Source organism: Amblyomma maculatum, chromosome 6, assembly GCF_055883805.1.
Source record: "Amblyomma maculatum isolate TAMU_Amacu chromosome 6, ASM5588380v1, whole genome shotgun sequence".
Classification (NCBI taxonomy): Eukaryota; Metazoa; Arthropoda; class Arachnida; order Ixodida; family Ixodidae; genus Amblyomma; species Amblyomma maculatum.
The window spans coordinates 60,233,219-60,256,430 of NC_139349.1; positions in this window are offsets into that span (position 1 = coordinate 60,233,219).

Here is a 23,212-nt window from a genome sequence, read left to right on the forward strand (position 1 = left end):
CCGTTTTGTATCGCACTATTATGTGCAACGCAACGTGTATATCTTCATCAGCAGTATCTCTGACACCACCTGTCAGTTGTGTCCCCTACGCTCTCTGCATTTATTGTGAATTATATGCTTTTAAATCCTCCGTTCTCGCTTAGCTCGGTCTGTGTACGGTTCCGCGTACAACGAAACTCATCCACGTCTGTGAATTGCTCTCAGGAGCCGACCGCAAAAACAACTCCATTCTCATTGCAATTCGCAATGACGAGGCTCTCTCCGCATTGGGCTGCATCTAATTATCACTGCTACCAGCGAGGGTGATCAACACGCCAGCGGCATTCGCTTGGCCGTACAACATACGAGCTAGTCGGCGGGATGAAAAGCTTCGAGTAATACGCGATTCACGCTTACGAACTCTCGGGTCTGTCTCTATCTAGGGCTAGCTCAACCAAGCTCGAAAATTTCGTCCGTCTGCGCAGTAATTTTAGAAGCGCACAGGCAGTGAACATCTTTTTCGGGCGACGCGTTGGGTATATAATGGTTCGCTATCGTCGTTATGTGCGCCACCCGGCGGCGACGCACACGCATGACGGGTCGGCCAGCCGAGCGGTCAACTTCCGCTGCTTGCGACAAGTGGTGCTGCCGCCGCACCGGACGTACGCACACAGCCCGCCCAGATTGCAAGCGCGCGGTCGCAGTAGTGTGGCCTCCTCATCTCGACGCCCGCACGCTCCTCTCGCTTGTTTCCTTCTCCGCTCCGCCTCTTTGCAGAAGCGGGCAGCGCTACAAATTACCCGTGGACCCCTGCTGCGTACCCGACTGAACTCACCATTACTCATATGTTCAAAACGGCGGGAGGCCGGGAGTTTGAAGGCTCACCCTCCTTACAACCGCACCATTCCCGTTACGCACGAGCGTACGCTTCGACACGGGGAGGGCAAAGGACGAACACAGCGGGCGACCCAGCTGCTAGGGTTAGTTTAAAAAAGGCGTTTATGCGCAGTGGCTTGATTTTTACCGCGGTGATCGTGTGGTCGGAAATGTAATTCTCATCGTTACGCCGTGAGAAGCCGCCGGAAGAAATTTTTTTCTCCTGAAATTAAAGCATTGGCGGCTGCTCTTCTCACTTCACGCATATCGATGGCCAATTTATTTTAGCGGGAGGAATTTGGTCCTCTTCCATTTTTGAGGCGTTTTATCCCATAACTATGCTTCACAAGAGGAAAGTATCATGTTAACCGTTTATATTTGCTGGCAGCATAATCTTTCCTCCACCTTGGTTTCTTCTTCCTGACTCGTTGAGTATTCGTCTTGCTTTCACTCTTCAAAATCGGATATTTTGAAACTCATTTCGTATGCTGGCATACGTGAACCGTATGAAGTCCATAATCTGATCCAAACACGAATTCAGCGTCATCGAACGCTTACGCAGATAGCGATGCAGTGCCTTCGATGGTCTTCGGAAAAGAACGTAAATATACGTAACACGTGGAAAAAGCTTCAAAGAAACGCGGGAAAAAGCTTCGCTTGGCAACCTCATGCATTAATAAAGTGAAATTTTGAATTTTCTCAACAAGCTATTTCTCTGAAATACTGATCATGACATGCCTTACAGCGAGTACGGCTAATTTGCGTGTGTGTGTGTGTGTGTGTGTGTGTGTGTGTGTGTGTGTGTGTGTGTGTGTGTGTGTGTGTGTGTGTGTGTGTGTGTGTGTGTGTGTGTGTGTGTGTGTGTGTGTGTGTGTGTGTGTGTGTGTGTGTGTGTGTGTGTGTGTGTGTGTGTGTGTGTGTGTGTGTGTGTGCGTGCGTGTGTGTGTGTGTGTGCGTGTGTGTGTGTGTGTGTGTGTGTGTGTGTGCGTGCGTGCGTGCGTGCGTGCGTGCGTGCGTGCGTGCGTGCGCATACCACTGTCTGTGTAGTCCGCGCGCTGCAGAGAAACCTTTTCCGCTCTACCTCCTTACACGGCAAGATCTCGAGTAACACGCATCTCACAGAGCCTAGCATCCAGGGCCCAAGTAGCTGGACTATCGCTCGCTCAGGCATGACAGCACAGTAAGAGGGAATCGGTACTTAGCTTGCTTCGCACCATAACTGAAAGTTTGCAAACTGTCGAGTTGCCTTTTTGTTTCAGAAAACTGCAAACTTCCGCCTAATATATTACAAAAAGGAAAACTTCGAATCATTTTTTTCTGTAACTTTTACATCAGAAGTTCGAGTGCGTAATACACTTTCTAAAGTCCTCCTTGAAGCGATGCATTTCTACATAACGTGAGCCCGAAATTTATTTGTGCAACTTATGCAGGCGAAAACAACAGCAGACGCAAATGGGTAATGAATAACAATTGGATCCTTTGGTGATATTTTATAGGGTAATTGCAAAATACATAAGAAAGCAGGCAACAAACAGCCCTCATCAAATGCCTTCGCACGTCGTCTTTTCTATTAATAAAAATACAATGTTACATTCCTGTGTATATATTCTAAAATGTGCCGTAAAAAAAAAAAAAAAATCTTAGTAGAAAAGTTGCCGCTAAGCTCATAAAACCGGCTTCTTTTCGCGCACCGAAGCCACAAATGTTCTTAAAGGTCATCCAGCGCACTTTCTTTTGACATCCACATGACAGCAACAAAACAAGATCCAAACTTAGTCACGCGGAATATGTAATTTCTTTATAACATAGGGAGATTTTTAGATTATTTTAAATATTGATCTCTAGCTTGAAATACATATTTTAGATATCACATTCTTCCATTTTTGAGGCGTTTTATCCCATAACTATGCTTCACAAGAGGAAAGTATCATGTTAACCGTTTATATTTGCTGGCAGCATAATCTTTCCTCCACCTTGGTTTCTTCTTCCTGACTCGTTGAGTATTCGTCTTGCTTTCACTCTTCAAAATCGGATATTTTGAAACTTATTTCGTATGCTGGCATACGTGAACCGTATGAAGTCCATAATCTGATCCAAACACGAATTCAGCGTCATCGAACACTTACGCAGATAGCGATGCAGTGCCTTCGATGGTCTTCGGAAAAGAACGCAAACATACGTAACACGTGGAAAAAACTTCAAAGAACCGCGGGAAAAAGCTTCGCTTGGCAATCTCATGCATTAATAAAGTGAAATTTTGAATTTTCTCAACAAGCTATTTCTCTGAAATACTGATCATGACATGCCTTACAGCGAGTACGGCTAATTTGCGTGTGCGTGCGTGCGTGCGTGTGTGTGTGTGTGTGTGTGTGTGTGTGTGTGTGTGTGTGTGTGTGTGTGTGTGTGTGTGTGTGTGTGTGTGTGTGTGTGTGTGTGTGTGTGTGTGTGTGTGTGTGTGTGTGTGTGTGTGTGTGTGTGTGTGTGTGTGTGTGTGTGTGTGTGTGTGTGTGTGTGTGTGTGTGTGTGTGTGTGTGTGTGTGTGTGTGTGTGTGTGTGTGTGTGTGTGTGTGTGTGTGTGTGTGTGTGTGTGTGTGTGTGTGTGTGTGTGTGTGTGTGTGTGTGTGTGTGTGTGTGTGTGTGTGTGTGTGTGTGTGTGTGTGTGTGTGTGTGTGTGTGTGTGTGTGTGTGTGTGTGTGTGTGTGTGTGTGTGTGTGTGTGTGTGTGTGTGTGTGTGTGTGTGTGTGTGTGTGTGTGTGTGTGTGTGTGTGTGTGTGTGTGTGTGTGTGTGTGTGTGTGTGTGTGTGTGTGTGTGTGTGTGTGTGTGTGTGTGTGTGCGCGCGTGCGTGCGTGCGTGCGTGCGTGCGTGCATGCGTGCGCATACCACTGTCTGTGTAGTCCGCGCGCTGCAGAGAAACCTTTTCCGCTCTACCTCCTTACACGGCAAGATCTCGAGTAACACGCATCTCACAGAGCCTAGCATCCAGGGCCCAAGTAGCTGGACTATCGCTCGCTCAGGCATGACAGCACAGTAAGAGGGAATCGGTACTTAGCTTGCTTCGCACCATAACTGAAAGTTTGCAAACTGTCGAGTTGCCTTTTTGTTTCAGAAAACTGCAAACTTCCGCCTAATATATTACAAAAAGGAAAACTTCGAATCATTTTTTTCTGTAACTTTTGCATCAGAAGTTCGAGTGCGTAATACACTTTCTAAAGTCCTCCTTGAAGCGATGCATTTCTACATAACGTGAGCCCGAAATTTATTTGTGCAACTTATACAGGCGAAAACAACAGCAGACGCAAATGGGTAATGAATAACAATTGGATCCTTTGGTGATATTCTATAGGGTAATTGCAAAATCCATAAGAAAGCAGGCAACAAACAGCCCTCATCAAATGCCTTCGCACGTCGTCTTTTCTATTAATAAAAATACAATGTTACATTCCTGTGTATATATTCTAAAATGTGCCGTAAAAAAAAAAAATCTTAGTAGAAAAGTTGCCGCTAAGGTCATAAAACCGGCTTCTTTTTGCGCACCGAAGCCACAAATGTTCTTAAAGGTCATCTAGCGCACTTTCTTTTGACATCTACATGACAGCAACAAAACAAGATCCAAACTTAGTCACGCGGAATATGTAATTTCTTTATAACATAGGGAGATTTTTATATTATTTTAAATATTGATCTCTAGCTTGAAATACATATTTTAGGTATCACTTGCGTTGGTCACTCGGTCTACTCGGTCTACTCGGTCGCTTGCATCCCATTCTGAATCGGAACCCTGCGAAGGATTGCTATTGCATCACCCATATATGTAACCGGTGTTCCGCAGCGTACACATACCAAAAACAAGTTTGCGGACCCGTCGCGTCGAAAAAAATCAGAGATCCAAATGAAAACCAGGTCACTTTCATACGATACAGGGAAACAACGTTACTTTCTCCATGCCAGCATTCCTGACAGCTTAGGTGTTCGCTCGCTTCGGCTCCACTTGTGTCACGCGTAGCACATTCAACGGCTTAACTCGCAATTGCTCCGGCCCCTGTACCTCGGGCCGAGAAAATGAAGACAGAATCCTCCTCCCTTCCTGCGTGGCTTTGCAGTCGTTTCCCTTGTTTCCTATACACTGGCCCTGTCCCCCGGCTGCCTGCAGTCAAAGCGAAACAAACTCAGAGCGCCTGGAAGTGAACGTCATTTGTTGCACGTACCGGTCCAGGTCGCGAGAACTGGGGACAACGGCTACTCGTGCGCACTGGGACACAGCGACAAGCTCGGGGGAAAAGTGGAGCGCGCGGGCCAATCTTTTCCAAGACCAAATTGCGCCCGACAACCGTTCTTCTACTTTGCCCAACGGTCTGACGCTCGAAGTTGCTTGACAACTGACTACCTTGCTTGCTGCCTGATTCAGCGCGGACGTAGATAGAGTCAGTGCCTTTTCTTTTCTCGACTACACTCGCATTTAGGTGCTGCTGAACCTTTAGCGACCCCCCGACGCTTTCCGTACATGGTATGTCTATCTTATTGCTACGTAAGTCGTTTTCTTATTCTGAGTTGCTTTTTCGGAGTTCCAGTGCGTTGACCTACATAGACGCAATTGCCAACACTCATAAACACACACGAGTACTCACAAACGTAAAGCTCATACCAGCGCAAACGAGTCTACTCGCATGCTTGCATCCGGTGGAACGGCTCGCTGTCTGTATGAAGAAACGGGTTGCGTTCCAGCTTTTCTAGATGGTCAACAGCAGCAAAACAAGAAGAACGTACAAAAACGGGCAGCATTCTGTTTTTTGAATCAGTTTTTTGTGTAATTTCTTTCTTGCGTTTGGCCCGCGCCTTCCCCCGCAGCCCTGCGTTGCTCCGTTCCCCATATGCTCCCGAAGCGCGCAATAAGGGAAACCGGCCGGGAGGCGACATCGGCAGCGGGAGCCGAAGCGAAAGGAGGAAACAGCGCCGAATAGTCGCGTTTCGATTTCGTCTTCCTGTTCCAAATAGAGAGAGCCGGAAAGGAGCGCGCGTGTGGAATCCGAGGAGCAAAACGGACGTCCATTGTTCGCTCTACGCGTGCCCAGCTTGTATCTTCTTTCGGTGCACCTACTTCCACTGGTGTTTATTTTGCTACGCTTCTGCCGGACGCTGTCGACGGCGTCGCAACATTCTGGCGCCGCCGGCAACTCGGTCCATGCTGCGCAATTTGTCTTTCAGCTTTGCGACTCCCTCCGATCACGCCGCACTCTGCTCGCAGTGCCCCGGGCAAATAGGTGAGCAACCGGCGCAGCCAGTTGCTATCGCTGCTGTTTCTTTTTTCTTTTTTTTCTGTCGCGTGAAAGGACACCTGGTAGATAGCCAGTTACCCACAGTACGTAACGCTAGCGCTAACTGAATTTCGTGACTTTACTTTGTCTCTTGATTACCGCGGAAGTAGGGCACGTGAGCATTACTTTCTGTGTCGTGGGGAGGTGTGTTGTGGAGTACAGTACTGGATGGGGGGGGTTTGCTGCGTTTATTAGCCGCCGCCGGCAAGGTTGCTATCGTGTTATCGTTTTTTTTTTTTTTTTTCATCCGGAATGCGCGATGTAAGAATGTGAGAAAATTTTAAGCGGTATGATGATTGCTTTCTGTGTTACAGGTTGTTGTAGGCGTTGTCGACGAATTATGTAGAAAAACGCATTCGGTCCTTTTCGCGCAGCTTTTTAAGTCCCGGACAGTCCTTAGCCCCCATGCCGGCCCGCATACTACAATTTATCAGCTCCGCCTTCGCGATATCCCCTTGTAAAATCCCCTGTTAGATAGCGCCATCCACAAATGCAAAAGCGATCCCAAACAAATTAAAATTTGTTGTCACTTAAAAAGAAACTTAGTTGAACGAACCTTCGCTTATTTTCTTCTTAACACGCTTTTATGCGTTTCATTGATTATTTTTCTTGTATAGTTCAATGTGAACCCTGAATTAAACAGATGTTGTAATGAGAATGCATTTTTTATGAATTCCAATCATCTTGTCTGTTTTATTTTATAGTTTTATAATGGTATCACTCTTTCTTCTTTAGCGCTTTTCAGGGCAGCCTCAAGCAACACTAAAGATATTAACCTGCCTCTTCTTGTGACACACCTCTGGTTCCTTAACGACAAAATAAATGATTTCGTAGCAATTCAGCATTGCTTTTTATGGCTTATGTTTTCATTCTCCCCAAAAACGCCTCTGATGTTGATGCCGCCTCACAGCTTGCGTAAAAGCGCGCAGCGATTAGACTCAGTTCTTGTTGCTGCACGAGCACAACCAGCGTCTTTGTGCTACCCTAAAATGAAAGGAAATGTTCAGATCACCTCAGTGAATTACGATTGCCAGTCTGCTTTGCTGCTGTTGCTGCCGCTCAGTTGTTTCTGATTGTCCGCATAGTGGCAGTGCATTTCAAGTCATTCTTCTGTGTACAGCCGAAGGGCGCATCTGTGACGTCGCCTGGGCAGGTGTAGTGGAGCTGTAGCGAGTGCACAGAACAAGTTTAGCAAATGCCACTAGCAGCATAAAAACAAAAAACAAAAACGATTTGTTTTCTTTCTACTCTCTACCCTGAATTCATCTTGTACACCAGCGCTATATTGCTCTTATTATAGGCAATTTGTCCGTAAAATATTTATTTGGAATGCAAAGCGGAATTATAGACGCATGCGTGCTCCTTCTTCTGAAGTGAATCGTGACCACGAAAGCAGATCTCCCCAGTTTACTGGAAAACACTACCGCTTACCGCTGCTCCTACACAGATTCCAGTTTCCTCGATGCAGCTAATGAACAGGGGGTACACACTCAGGCCCGTCCACGCATGTGGACCCTTCGAAGCCAACAGATCTCGTCACAATGTGAAGCTGAAGTGTCTCCCATCATCATCCGAAACCAGTTTCCCAATCGCTTTCATACGCGTGGAACTAAATGGCTAGTCTCATTAGTTTGCGCTGTTATAAGAAAATACATGCAGATGTGCTCAAGCATGACTGCATGGGGTGCTTGGAAGAATTCTTGCCTAGAAGTGTTTATTCGTACTACTAAATATGATTTAAATAGCGGGCGTCCTTTGTACAGTAAAGCACGTTTAATCACCCATAGACAATGACTTATGTTCACGAATGTAGCCGTTCTGTAAACCTAAACTAAATAATATTTTATTGTATTCACGCTTGAATAATTTTTAAGTAAGCCTCACAAGAAATTATTATCAATACCTGCTTTTCGACAAGTCAAAAATTATTAAAAGTAAAAAGTGGTCGTTGAAATTAAAAAATGACAGTTTTTACAGCTGCGTCGAGGAAACTGTAATATATGTCGGAGCAGCGATGCACAGTGATGTTTCCCAGTAAACTGGGGAGATCGGCTTTCGGGGGCACTAGTCATGATCAAGGCAATGGTGCGATGTGCTGATTGCGACTGCTCTAATGATACAAAGCCAGTCCGCCGAAAACCCGGTTCCTCCAAGACAAACCTTGACACTACACAATCCAACAGGGTACACCAAATCGCCGCTAATGCCATGAAAATTTGCATTTCCGTCCCGCGGAAACATTACTTTGGTTCCCAGGAGGTTTTTAAAAGATAAGCTTATAATCGAAATAGTTGCACCCGTGTCCACTAACGCCATTTTTAAATGTTGTCAACAGACACACGAGTCTAATATTGCACATTCATGTGTTAAATAAAGAAATTCAGGTACGAGGAGAGCGGGGAATAATAGGAGACGTTGTCTGGTGGTTGGATTAGACCAGGAACCTTGTATCTAAGTCATTTGCAGCTGGAACAGGACAAGGAAAGCTCATTTCGTGATCGGGTGGGTATGTGTAAGGGAGGGATGGGGGGGCTCGTACCGCAACGGCGATAATTGCTAAGTTTAGCAGATGGCGATCATTGCTAAGGCAGCTAACGTCGCGGAAGACAAGTGGCCGCTCGGCTACCGAGGGTAAAATTGGTATAGAGTCGAAAAAAGTTGGTTTTACGCAGCGCATGCTCATTCAAGTTAGAGGTGCTCCGTTTATCACATGTATACCACCTCTAATAGCTGTTGTTTAATAAAAAATGTTTAAAGAAAGAACAGAATGTTGCCAGCAGCAGTAGTCGCGACTTAATATCGTAAGCACCCGAGCGGCAGCTGGTTGAGATAAATTGATCAAAGGGACTAGGAGACGGTAGCGATAAGCAAAAGAAGGAACACAGCAGGAAACATATCGCTTTTTTGGACTTGTGTAAGAAACCTTCGTCGTCATGCAAGGCTGGCGCAAGTCATTTTATAAAATTCTTTTACTTATCGAATGATCTCCCTGCTTGTATAATTCCGAAACAAAAAAAAAAGTTTGTTGTGAAGTGAATTCGTCTGTTGGTTTGCACAGCCTTGTAGTTAACAGCGTTGTTTTTCCTGCGAGAACTCGCTCCTTTGAAAGCTTTCGACTGCACGTGTTGACCTGCCCACTTGGCACTGCACGAAACTAATGAACTGGCGTGCCTGGAAACGTAAACACGTGCGTACTTGCTGCATCGGTGGCAGGGATTAATACGTGTTAACTGCCAATACTAATTAACTGCTGTGGCGAAAGCTGAAGATTAACTATAAAAAAATACGTTCAGAAGGAACAATAAGTTGCAGTGCATTGAACTTTGCAGAACTTAAGAAATCAGCGTAGTAATCTATTTTGGTATGTGATGGCCGGAATTTCATGATATTCGTTTGGCGTTTAGAGAACAACTGTAATAAGCGGCTATTCAGAGAACATCACAGTTACATTTCCGTGTGCTGGGCCAAATTTTAGTTTTTTGTTGTGCCCATGAAAAGCTGAAAGGTTAAGGAGAATGCAGCGACACCACACGGTAGGCTTTTCACTTTCCACAGCCATTTGATTAGGTTCATGGGGAAAAGATCTGTTAAACCATTCCTAACTCGTGGCCATTATAGGCTGATGCCAAGCCGAGAGTCGGGAAAATCTCCACCACGCTGCTGAAGATTTCGGCTGCTGCGTGCTGTGAGTACGCGTATATTTTTTTTTTTTTTGCAGCTTCCACTATACTACGCAAATCTCCGCAAAAAAGTAGGGTTCTGCTTATTTTGCGTACCAACACTGGTGGCGTAGCCCAGTCAAAAGACCATGCTCATTGCATAATATTTCAGGAGGTCAATCTCTGCTGAGTAGAGTGGAAACGACTTAGGCTGGACCTTGAGAAATTTCTGCTTTGCTTAACCTGAAATCGCAAATGTACTAAAGCTCTGGTATGTCCGACGAAGATCTCATCTAAGGAACAGCCTGGGACTCTTGAAAGAGCTCTGCAATGTCAGACCCACGCGCTTTAAGCGCCTTACGGATGACACTGATCGTGATGCTTAGCGGCTGAAACCAGTCGCGCTCAAGTACACTTCAGCGTCAACGATTAACCATTAGTTGTGGCAAATTGCATTCCTTGTTTCTGTGCAGACGGTATATTTGCTGTTCCCACTATTTACAGTACTTGTTTAGGCCAGGTCCTCAAGTGCACGTCGTCCATTGGTAGTTTGGGTTTGTCTGTGGTCTAAACGGACCGCCACGTGTCGCTGCTGATAAATGTGCAAGAAGCACCGTAGTCCGCTTCGAGATCACGTGATTGCCGTCTAGAGTGAGAAGGGTAAGTTTCCGCTTTTTTTTATTTTTTTTTAGGGGAGGAGGAGGGGGGGAGGGGGATCATAGAGCGTAGATTGCCGCTAAGTTCTTTGTCGGCTACGGTCGTTCATATGTCTCTAAATATTTGCTTCATTGGAAGCCTTTCCTGAGCTCTGTGTTTTACGAAATGCACGCTTTTTCGATGTGGCCCTTCTTATGACATTAATATCCCCTTGCTGGGTCATCAGCATGACTTTGGACTTAGGGCATCAGCGCTGCGTCAGCAGTGTTTCATGGAGACGAAGTAGTCTGCCTCTTGTTCGTGTATCGACCACATTCCTGAGCAAGAACACCGAGGCAGAGGAATTGGCGAGAAACGGGTGCTTTGCTTTCCGCCTGCGCGCATTGGGCAGCGACCCGGCAACAGTTCGAAAGCAAGGGAGTAGCCAAACTGGCAAATATAGCCGCGCCACGTCTGTGCCTCAAGTGACACTAGCAGCGCGGAAGGTCTTGGCAGAGCGATCAATGTCAGACGGGGTCGCACTACCGCTATGTTAGGGTGTGAAGACGCCTATTAGGGTGAGGTATGTGTGCTTAATAAAACCCGTTGCAACTTTTGATAAACTTTTTTCTCGGTAATAAATTTCAGCGGAACATATCAAATGCCGCAAATACAATATGTTCCAATCGATAAAAATTAAAGAAATGTAATTAAGGCGTTTTCATAATGAGCCAATTGTTTAAGGAAATGTACCGCTTGTATGGTGCCCGCCGTAGTCGCCAATTCGTCCCTGGGGCTAATAAATATTGTTATGGACGACATCAAGGAAGAAGAAGCGGGCAGTGCTGCGGACAGGAGCGCTCGCGCTAGGCCTGGCAACATTTTTCATTAAACGTCATCTCACTGTCATCGACCATCTCTCTGTCCTCTGTTCTCCTGTTTTCATCGGCTTGCCGTATCGTAACATTTGGTTGAAGGTGCTGGTACTTCATCATCACCCCCCCCCCCCCCCCCATCCTGGTCCGGAGCATCAGCGCCCTGCGAATTCTTGTGCCGTCGGCGAAAGGTTAGGAGGCACTGCATGGCTGTTCCCCAGCCTGCCAGACCCAGCAAGACCTTGCCGTTCCTCCGCCCCGTCCCCCCCGCCCCGACCACAAGACACGACGAAGGAGAGACTGACCCGAGACGCCACACATGACCACAAGACACAAGGAGAGATCCGAATGACCTAATGTGACCCCACTGACCTGATGTGCCGACCAAGGACCCTACGACCCAAGACACCTACACTTAAGACATTCTCCCCTGCCTATGCCATGCGGTGCGTGCCTTAGCCTCCGCCATCCAGTCGTGGCAACGTGTGGCCCGAGAGTGTCCTGCCAAGGTTCATCGCGAATCATCGTGCCTGCAAGCCATTCTATTCTTCCTTCTTCCTCTTCTTTTTCAAGCATCTAGACACGCCCATCATCATGCCATGGAATCATCAAAATCGTGCATTTCCTAGTCCACGATCGGGACGATCGCTCGGTGGCCCCGGGTCATGTTATGGACGACATCAAGGAAGAAGAAGCGGGCAGTGGCGCGGACAGGAGCGCTTGCGCTAGGCCCGGCAACATTTTTCATTAAACGTCATCTCACTGTCATCGACCATCTCTCTGTCCTCTGTTCTCCTGTTTTCATCGGCTTGCCGTATCGTAACAATATCCAATGCAAGTTGCCCACTTTTTCAAAGTTTCGGCGCTCTAAAAATACGAATTGGTATCTGCTTCAGGCCCACTTCGAGGATATCAACTATAGTAAAGATAAGAGCCAAGGGTTGTTGATTGTGATGGTATACACCGGAGGCGACAGCGACATCCGTAAGACTTTAGAGAGTCTCATGTGCAATATCATCTTTGTAGTGAGGCAGCCTTGAATACCATGTACCGAAGATTATCTACCATAGAAAAGAGTAGTAACTTAACAAAACTTGAAGTTGGGCTAGATGGTGCATTGTAAATTGACTGAAGATAAAGCGCACGGGAAGACACACACAAGAGAAGAAGACACAGGACACGCGCTAACTCACATCTGGTTTATTGCAGCAATATCAGCAAATATATGCTGAAAAGGGGTCATGCGCAGTACATAACAATCACATAAAGATAGGAAAAAAAATATAAGGAATATTACAAAACATTATCAAGGAACATCACAAAACCCGATCAAGAAAACTGATCTCTGTAGTAACTTCCACCGCTATAGAAGTGGATATATAATATTGCTTTTTGAAGCCTGCACCAGTAGTGACAATTTGCCGATTAGGTTGAGGACTATCATGTAAGAATTTTCTTTTAGTGCTGGTATTCATCATACTGCAGTTTTTCGGCTGTCTGACTAAAAAACATTACAGATGCTTCTTGATAGATTTAGTCTTGGAATGAAAAGCAAAATTATTATTAAACACAAGGTTCAATGGTCATATTTTATCCGAGATTATTATGGCGAAAATAAATTACCAGACATTCGTAAATATGAGAGTGAAGAATCAATCGGCAGTGGAAAGAGAAGTATGGTGTAGTTTTAGATTTAAATTTCTGGCTAAGAAAATTCCTAAGTGCCGTTAGAATACAGTGATGACTGTTCGAATATTAACTACAATATTTTGCTGTCGTGTGGGTAACCAAGAGGAAGAAAGACGTTATTGGAGGGATGACAAATTGCTCTTTTTTCTTCACGAAAGGACGTAAGTTCCAGGATTTCACAATCATTTCGCTTGCGTCTAGATCACTTACTGGCTTAACGGTGCGGTCACTGCAACACGAGTTTGTTCATTTGGTGTTCCCTGCCGTCGAAACCAGTTGTTTTTACCGTTAGATGTTCGCGCAACCAGTTGTTTTTACCGTTAGATGTTCGCGCGCATTAGGTCAAAACTTATTTCTCCTCTCCAACCAGCCGGCACCTCCCTCGTGGTAAGAGAGAACTGGCGAAAGGCGATCAGTATAGTGTGCCATTGAGGAAGATTTCTAGGCCTGATGAGGGGTTGCAAAAGCAAGATATCGTTAAAGCACCGAAATGTGTTCTCGAAATGGGAAAACGGTGGTCATCAGATGGTAAATTAGCATTTTGTCCTCAGCTCCTCATGGTAATTCAACGAATTCAGAACAAATAAAGAAAGAACGATGTATGAAGCACCACCGCCAGTACAGGCACATCGTTTCTCTTGATTTTAAAACGCCGGAAAAAAAAATAACAACGCACCCTCCGCTACTGACCACAGAGAAGAACAGAGCCGACTCCTGCACTTATCGAGCAACCGTTCTCAACGAACGCTTGCGATCGACACACTTCTCTTCATGGGTCCCTCATCTTTACGTTGCCTCTCTTCGTTTTTTCTTGGAAAAACGCAGAAAGCACCGGAAGCGTAGCAGGATCAGAAAAGTGTACAGCGCTGGTAGCTATACATTTCCAACGAGAAGCGGATAGAGGTTGCGGTGGCCCCATCGCAAGATGACCGATTGAAGGCCGTGCCCGTTGTGGCGATCGTCCGCCGCCTGTTGTAGCTAGCCGAAGAGTGGGCCTCGATTCAAGATGTCGCCCTGCTCTGCTCGGCGAACGGTGCAATCGTAGAAATGACAGTCGCGGCGTCGCCACCAAATGACCGCCAGCTGTTGCGCGCTTAGCGAAGCTGCGGCGTATACAGCACCGGGGATGGCAAGCGATTGAGGCCGCCGGTGTGTGTGCTCTTTGTGCGGGCGCAGTTATCGATACTGATGCATTTTTCAAGCGCGGCGCGGATGGTCTCTGCTGGTCGTCCGATTCGTCGCCGTTCGGAAAACGCAGTCAGGTTGAGTATCGGACGTCGTCGATCAAGCAGCCGTGCGACGAAGGCAAGCGGTCCACCTCTATCAGAGACCACCGTTCCGAAGCCTTAGCTGTCCTCTTCGCTGCCGCTGCCCCAGATCCGCGAGGAGTGCCGTGTGTTGCTCACTGGCGGAAGTCTGGGAACCACAGGAAATACTGATACCCTTGAAGACGTAAGGTGTGCTTTCGCGAACAACTGCTGCCTCGGTATTAAAGCGCCTTAGAAATCTTCTCGATAAAGCAATGAGGCGGAAGGAAGAAGATCAAATCACGGCATTACGAGAATTTTATGTTCTGAGGTAGATAGGTAGAAACCTGATAAATTTTCGTAGTTCTATTTAAAGGAATTATTTTTAAATTATTGTTGACTAAGAAAAGTAATAGTCGTCCAACAGAGAAAAATTTGGTTGGTTTTGTTTGTTTTGGGAGTTTAACGTACCAAAGCGAATCAGGCTATAAGAGATGAAAACGGGAACAGCCTGCTCCATTGCTACCTTTCGCTGGGCTAGTTGGCGCATGTTTAAGAAATAAAGAAGCGCCAAGACAATAGAAGTGAGGAACGTGACAAAGACAAGCACTTACTGACTAGAACGAATAACTAGAAATGCAGGTGGATCTTAGAAGGGTGAAATCTAGTCTTACCACTCTACCACTATATTGCAATAGAGAGTTTTAGCTTACCGTTATCCGCGATCCGCTACTGGGATCCGCCACCGCGCGTTCCACTGCGCATGACCAGACCCCCCTTGCCGCCGACAGATGGCGCCACATACTGGATGTCGGCACACAGATCTAGTAACGTTGCACACGACCTGCCGCGGCGGGACCAATCAGCTTGACCGCCCCGCCCACGCGCGGTAGAGAGCCACGGTGGCGGATCGCGGATCACGGTAAGCTAAATCTCTCTAATAACATGAAGAAGGTCGCAAACAAGTTAAAGTTCTGGTGTTTTTTTATCGTCCCTTGCAAGCTGTATTCCTCGTGGCCTCGGACTCATTATAGAAAAGGAGAAAATATAATATTTGGAACTAACCATCCCAAAGAGATTGTTATGTACGAGGAAGGGGTGGTCTATCAGATTCCACTCACATGCTGTAAGGTATATGTCGGGCTAAGCGCAGAACTAATCGATCGGGCGCCTGAGGTAGCGTGAACGATCATTTCGGAGTGTCATAGGTTAAATGCAAGCTTCGCTCAGATGAGAAAATTATCATCGGTCGTAGATAGCGTGGTTTGGGAACTGAAAGAAGCATTCTTTGTCTAAAGAAATGGTTTGAAATGCGTCAGTTGCCTTTCGAAACTTTTGTACGGAATGAATTGGTATTTTTAAAGCTACTGTGAAATTGCGAGATAACTGAGATTACGCAATCTGTACATTCTTTTTTTTTTCCTTCTGGCCCTCTACACTGTGCGTCAAAGACCGCCATTTTTATCTAATTATAGATTTAAGTTTTTTGCTCCCATTGCATGCCTTTCATCACTGTTAAGGCCCTCTGCAACATGTGTCGCTTACCGGCTGTGGCTAGCACCGCCACAATTTTATCTAAGTTATATTCTTTTAGTTATTTTACCTTTCTCTGCATGTATTTCACGCCTTTACGGCCATTTTTTCTATGTGACCTATATTGCCTTTGGTTAACAGTGCTGCACTGCGCATATGTGTGTGTGTGTGTGTGTGTGTGTGTGTGTGTGTGTGTGTGTGTGTGTGTGTGTGTGTGTGTGTGTGCGTGTGCGTGTGCGTGTGCGTGTGCGTGTGCGTGTGCGTGTGTGTGTGTGTGTGTGTGTGTGTGTGTGTGTGTGTGTGTGTGTGTGTGTGTGTGTGTGTGTGTGTGTGTGTGTGTGTGTGTGTGTGTGTGTGTGTGTGTGTGTGTGTGTGTGTGTGTGTGTGTGTGTGTGTGTTACCCCGCCGGGGTGGCGCAGTGGTTACGGCGCTCGACTACTCTTCCCAAGGACTCGGGATGGAATCCCGGCCTCAGCGGCCGCTTTTCACTGGTCACGAAATCAAGGCGCCCATGTGCTAAGCGATGTCAGTGCACGGTAAAGAACCCCAGGTGGGTCGAAATTTCCGGAGTCCTCCACTACGGCGTGTCTCATAGCCTGAGTTGCTTTGGGACGTTAAACCCCACAAACCAACCACGTGTGTGTAAAGCCTGCTATTTTCCATATGTTATAACCAACGACACCCATTCCGAAAGAAGTCAAACTATCCTTAGGCAACTTTCAATTACAACTGAGGACATGGGGTGCCTGCTTAGATGTCGCGTCCCACCACTACTCTCGAGAAGGGAATTAGTGCAAAATACGTAGCAGTGACCTTGGATATAGCAAAAAAGAAGAATAATTGGGAATTCTTGTTCGAAAGAGAAAATAACTAGATGTCTAAGAAAAATTCCATCCCTCTTAAACGTGCATAGGAATACGCCTCTATAATGACTGGGTAACATAGATTTACTATATTTAAAGTAACGCAACTAACAGGAATAATTCATTTCACTCGTTGCATTACACAACAGCTCTTTTTTTTTGTCTACCTGAACAGAAGTTAAAATTTAGAACGCATTTCAGATCCGCCTTAAAGTGTATGACTTGATAGCGTTAACCCATGAAAGTCCTGTTCAAGAGCCCCATTATCTGCCCATGGGGGTGAAGGCGCTGAAATACGAGCAGTGAGGGACTAGACTGCTGTAGGATGCCTAATCATTATTGCAGCGAAAGCTGCATTGGCCGCAATGCAGCCATTTCGCCATGGCGCCAATATCCACCCTGGTTATACTATTCTTAGCGCCGCTGCCTAGCAACCACCTCCTCGCCATCTAGCGTGTATACGATCAAAGCCGTTGCCTAGCAACTGCCGCAGCTGGCCGGCGCGGCGCGTTCGCAGTGCCGTCAAGCATGACGTCAAACCGATTGGACGGTCTCCACATGAAAAAACAAAAACAAAGAAAAAAAAAGCGCCTCGGTGTTCGCAGCGACATCAGCCATGACGTCACATCACTGGGCCGGTCTCCTCATGAAGAAAAAAGGTCTCCACCGGGAATCGAACCTCCCTCCCTCGGAGCCCCAGAAGAACGCCTGTCTTTAGTTGTTTCTTTCCTCCAGGTTTAATACCTTAATTTTCTGCCTGTTAGATAGCTGCAAATGCACGAAGTCAGATGATTGTGAATGGATGATTTGGCTTCGTTCTGGCGTTTTAGGTTCCAAAGGGACTCTGGTTCTTAGGTACGGATAGTTCTGATAACCGAGTGTTTCGAGCAGTTTGTCGACCCAGCTCCGTGACGTCACAGTGAATGTTACACCAAGGAGCATCATGCGGTGTTGGTTTAAGATTTGTTTTTGTTTTATGGTTCTTGATTCACTTTCGCTTTGGCTTTCAAACTTTCATCTTTCTTGCAATAAAGGAGCTTCTTAGAAGCAAAAAGACTCATTTAACTCTTAAAGGCTAAAAAGCGGGGGTTGGAGTTTCCGTTTAATCAACACTGACATCGCACAGTTCCTAGGCGCCTTGCGTTTCGCCCCCATCGAAAGGCATCCGACGCGGTCGAAATCTTACTGAGTGCTCTAACAAAGGAGCAACCGCCGCAGGGGATTTTATATGGATTTATTTAGATTTGATCGAAACCAAAGCTCAGAGATTGCATTAAAGGCGCAGTCAACGAAGTGTCGCGGACAGCGTAGTAGCCTGCACATACAGACACACCTTTATAGCGTGATATTGCCGCATTCTTTTCAGAGCAGTCATTTTCACGCGTATGTGAACCAAAAAGTAAATGGAACACGTGAGCGGTGAAAGGAGCGCTTTCCAGCACACTCGATCAGCGGGAGTTCAAGCAGAAAGCGAAGGTTCGGCTGACCCATCGTGCAATTCTGATGAACGGTTTGTAACTGGCTCTGGCTAAGCCACGCTACTTTCAATAGTATTAGCTAGTTAGAAGCGTTTTTGAATCTTCGTAGAAAAATTTACCGTGGGCTCGCATTATGCCAAAAAAGGTTTTTATTTCTCTTTTCTTGCTGCCCGTGCGTCCAGCTTCGTGAACGATGCGATAACTTTCAAAATGCGTGCACGTGTGTCTGAAATTGTTCGTATTTCATTTCGTAATTGTTCTTCAACCACCGCATCACGGCCTGCGAGCGATACACTAATTAAAGAAGTATTATCAGTGCCCTGTACGAATACTGATGCAAGCCTAAGTGGCGTAGCCGGTCTCGATGGTAAGATGAGGAGTAAGATGGATTTTTGACTTTTGTTCTCTGCGTGCGCCTTCGCTGATAGATCGCTCAAGGAAGAATGTTTGCCAAAGCTCGCGTGCTCAGTTTTCCTTTTGTTTCACCTCCACAGCGTACCGAAATATGTTGCTGCTTCGAAGTGTATGCATCGTATCCTTCTACTTCTTCCTTTCCGTGACTTAATATACTCTTGCTTCTTTTTCTCCTTCAACAATATATCCCTTTATCTCTATGCTCCCAGCACAGAATCCGAAACCAATTTCTTTTACCAGGTAACCGTGGCTAGCCTGTGTTGATATTTTGGGCGCCACGTCTAAATTTTATTGTGATTGGGTAGTGTCACTTCCAGCGAAGAGAATTTTCCACTCTGGGGAACAAAAGTAGGGCGCCGAAAATGTATGATTAGTCACGCTACAGAAAAAGCCGCTTGCTTGCATTTTTAAACAAAGAAGCAGAGCTTGTATTGGTGGTTAATGAAACGCAAGGCGTCTTCTTAATACAGATATTTTTACGCATATGTTTTGTAGAGCAGTTGAATACGTCTACTCTTCGACATTATGGTCCTAACTACCGGCATCTACAAGCAAACGCATTTTGTTCCTACAGACCATTAGAATAACGTGAGCGTGTGAGGGACAGGTAGGACACATCGGCTAAGCATTTCTTCCGACAACATCTGCATGCACGAAAAAATGATTGGCCCCTCCTCGCTAGCAGGAATGCAGGGAAACATGGATGAAACCGCAAATATCAGTCATTACGTTGACATGACGCATCACCTGGAACTATGAAAACCATTCGGTATAGCAACATACGGCAAGTTTTATCTACCCCCCCCATCCTCACTCACCGCCCTTGCTTCACTCCTGCGAAAGGAGACGTGCTTTTCCTCTCTCGAAAGAGGGAGGTGACTCCACTTACGCCGGGGCTAAGGCATTCTTTCTTTTATCGACTCGGAGCTCACAGGAGGGGAAGCGAAAAGCGCGACAAGTCACGCCATTGGAGCGGGCACCGTTTACACGAAGCCGCTAGCGTTAAGTAAGGGGCATATAAAAAATTAAAAAACAAACAAACGGGGTGGCTTTGGAGGCATCGGTGGCCGTGTTCGCAAGCGTCCGTGCGTGCTCCTCCGCACGCCTGAGCGGTCGGTCGTGCACGCAGACCAAGAGAAGAAGAGGGAGCGCAAGGGCTGAAATACGACAACAAAAGAAAAAGGTGAGAGCAAGGCGGTTCCCATAGATCGATCTCCTCTTCTCATAACTGACTAAAAAAAGCTCCGAGCGATGTTCATGTATTTTGTGATCGCTGTGCCCAAGAGCTGTATGAATGAACAGATGAAGGATCGAATCGAAGACACCAATGAAGGAAGCAAGGAAATAAGCAAGGATGGAAACAAATGACGTATGATTTATTACGAATAAGCAGAGGTGCGAACAAATGGACAAAGAATAAACGGGTTGCCTTATGGAAAAACAATCAAAATAAACAAATGGATATAAGGCGAAATAGATTCCAGCGCATTTCTAGGGCAAGCAGTTTTAAAAACACCTAATTATCTCGGCCTTTACGAGTACACCAGCACATTAAGAGGTGCAGTTCGTATGTACAGCTCGGATCTAAGGGATCACCTGTGGTTGTACTCACGGGCATTCAAAAAGTTACATTAGAGCCCTTTTCTTCTTTTTTTTTTTTTTGAGGGTAACTGCAATTTCACAAATTCAACATGAGAAACAAACCACTATAGATAAACTTGACAACTATGTATATGTTTTCTGTCATCCAAATAGCGGTTTATCTTTAGAGAAAGGTTTGGTTTGGTTTGTAGGGTTTAACGTCCCAAAGCGACTCAGGCTATGAGAGAAGACGTAGTGGAGGACTCTGGTAATTTCGACCACCTGGGGTTTTTTAACGTGCACTGACATCACACAGCACACGGGCGCCTTGCTTTTCACCTCCAGATTCCAGGGCTGTCATTAGCAACTCCTGACTGAGACGGTATGTAACGTGCTTTTCATCTTGACCTTTTTAGCTTCTCCTCCAGTAATAGGTTCTCTCTTCCTATGTCTTTATTTGCGTTCGCGATTGCAATTGTTTGTCTCCTTCAAGCGACGTGCGTACGTACGAAATAAAACAGCACAGTACTCCATGGTTTAAAAGATGTGACAGCGCTGTTTGAACCAGGAAGGATTTTACGGGGTACTCTACTCGACGTACTATTTTGAAAACACCGCATATCGTGAGATGGGGAAAGTGAAAATGACCGTTCGCTAAACTCAAAGAGGAAATACTTCTCCTTTTCTCGTACTCTTCATTCGGCTGCCACGACAGCCGTTAACTATGTTTGGTTCGCACGAACTTACGCTTACATCGACGTGTAATAAGTGGTTAAGCACAGGAGGGAAGTGTAAAAAAAAAAGTTCTTATCAGCGGAGTCTGCCAACTTCAGTAATGTACAGAAAATGGCGCTGCGAATGTTATCGCATATTATTCATGCTCCTCCTATTGCCGCGTGACACTATTATAGTTGTTATTTTTACTACTATGTCTGTACATTTCGCCTCGCCATTCTATTCTGTTGCTCGTTTGCCCTGACAGAGCTAAATTCATTATCAAGCATATTCTATTGGACGCGCTTTCGTGACGAGGCTTTCTTTCTCCTCTCGAGAAACTCATATTCGTAGTAGTGTTGCTCATATGCGCGCCAGATGTAGAGCTCCTAAATGAAGAACCTCCAAGTAATCATTTGGCTTGTCATAGTAAAGGCTGAACAATAAAATAAAAATATTATAATGATGAATGATTAATGTCAGTAATTGTACTTTGGTCGGACATCACCAGTGGTCTTATGATTACTTCAACTTCAGTCTATTAACGTGGAAATTAGTACTATGTTATAGTTAAATATACCTTAGCAGGCCATAATGCTTTCCTCCAATAATATTGTTTTCGTGTTGTAACTTGCTAGCACCTTACTTTTTATTATTCGTGATCGAATATGCAGAAATATGTAACATTTCTCGCTTGTTCTATCTTGATTAAAATTTAGCTTGATTAAAACGAGCTGATGCCTATGTGTAAAATGCAGGTCGCTTTAAAAAGTGTTTTTGTGTCATTTGTCTGGAGCTCGTTGCAACTAATTGCAAACTTGGATTTACTTACACTGAAATATAACGCCGCGAAGAGCGCTAGTCAGTGGGGTTTAACGATCCAGCGCCGCTAAGCTGATTTTTTTTGCCTTTTTTTTTTTTTCGCTATTGAGAGATTTTTAAATCTGCTGGCCTTTAAGGAAGGAGTACTACGAATGTTGATACGTCTTCATTTTTCAGTTGTAAACAGATGCCTGGAGATTAAGAAACCGCAGTCTCCAGTGCTGTTTTCTTTTAAGGCACAAACTGAAACCTTGATGGCCAGCAAGCCACTTGTAAGATGTTCTAATGGGCAGCCTTTATCAAAAGTTTACAGCCCAGGGGGTCTGCTTCTGAGCGATACTATGGGGCTCGTAATGCATTACCAGGTTCCCGTACTTGCTGAAGGCAAGAAGATTTTTAATCCTACCCTCCCCAATGGCTAGGGCTTCTACGAATATTACAGAAGTCATATTATACGGCTTAAAAGCAAACCCTCAGCGTTGTGAACTTTTGATGAAGGCTGTACGTGCGTCATATGATGCGTGACAAATTAAAAAATAAAGAAAGAATTTTAATACCGTTAGCTGTCGGTTGTACGAGTTTCAACGGTAACTGATTCTGTTAAGTTGATAGCATCCACTAGAAATTAATCAGAATATTTTATTAGGAGAACGTCATTCCAAACGTTTAAGTCAGCATAGGTTTGAGGATCTATATACCAGGTGTGTGCGCTTGACGTAACCAAGTTTTAAAAATACAAGGTGTGTTATAAAACCGTTAAACTAACTGAAAGCTTTTGAAAGTGGTGTGGCGTAGTCTGCAGCATTTTGTTCGTTCACTGTGCACAATTACTCAAGAAAGAATTATTAGCTAACTTTTTTAAAAAATAAGGGCTTCAGGAGCAAAGCGTCTAGTTTAGATGTAGAAGAGAGCTAGTTTAGATGTTTGCTTCTCGCTACGATTTAGGCAGATTTATATACTGGCCTCCAAACAAAGCTATCATGTGACGTGTCTCTCGCTAGTATTTTACGCCCGTTGTTGCGCAAAGCCAAATCTGGGAGAGCGCGTCAGAGAAGAGGGAACCTTGCTCATTGACACACGTCTCGAGAAGCTGCGGTAGCTCAACTGTCATGGTGAAGGGTCCTTTAACGTTGCGAGTTATTATTTAAAAACGGTAAAACGCTAATTCACATAAACCGCCGCTTGATGCAAACGTTTCGGTAAGTTGGTTTTTAATATGGTCCAGACATTTTGTGTTGACTTCCCTTGGCACTTCTTTTTATACTTTATTTTGCACTACTTTTTGCACCTCTGAATTCGAGCGACACCACAACGGGACCGTTTTTACACAGAAAAACTGCAGGCGGCTTACAGCCCCAACTATTTTCGTCATCAAATGCAACTTCATCTCATTAGAAAACAGATTAACCCTTATACTTCCTACAGAGTACGGAGCGCATGGGGTAATTTCATGCGGTCAAGCCTACGAGTTTATCATTTGCTAGGTTTGCTAAAAAATACGTCAAATTGGCAGAAATACTTGAAAAGGAGTAT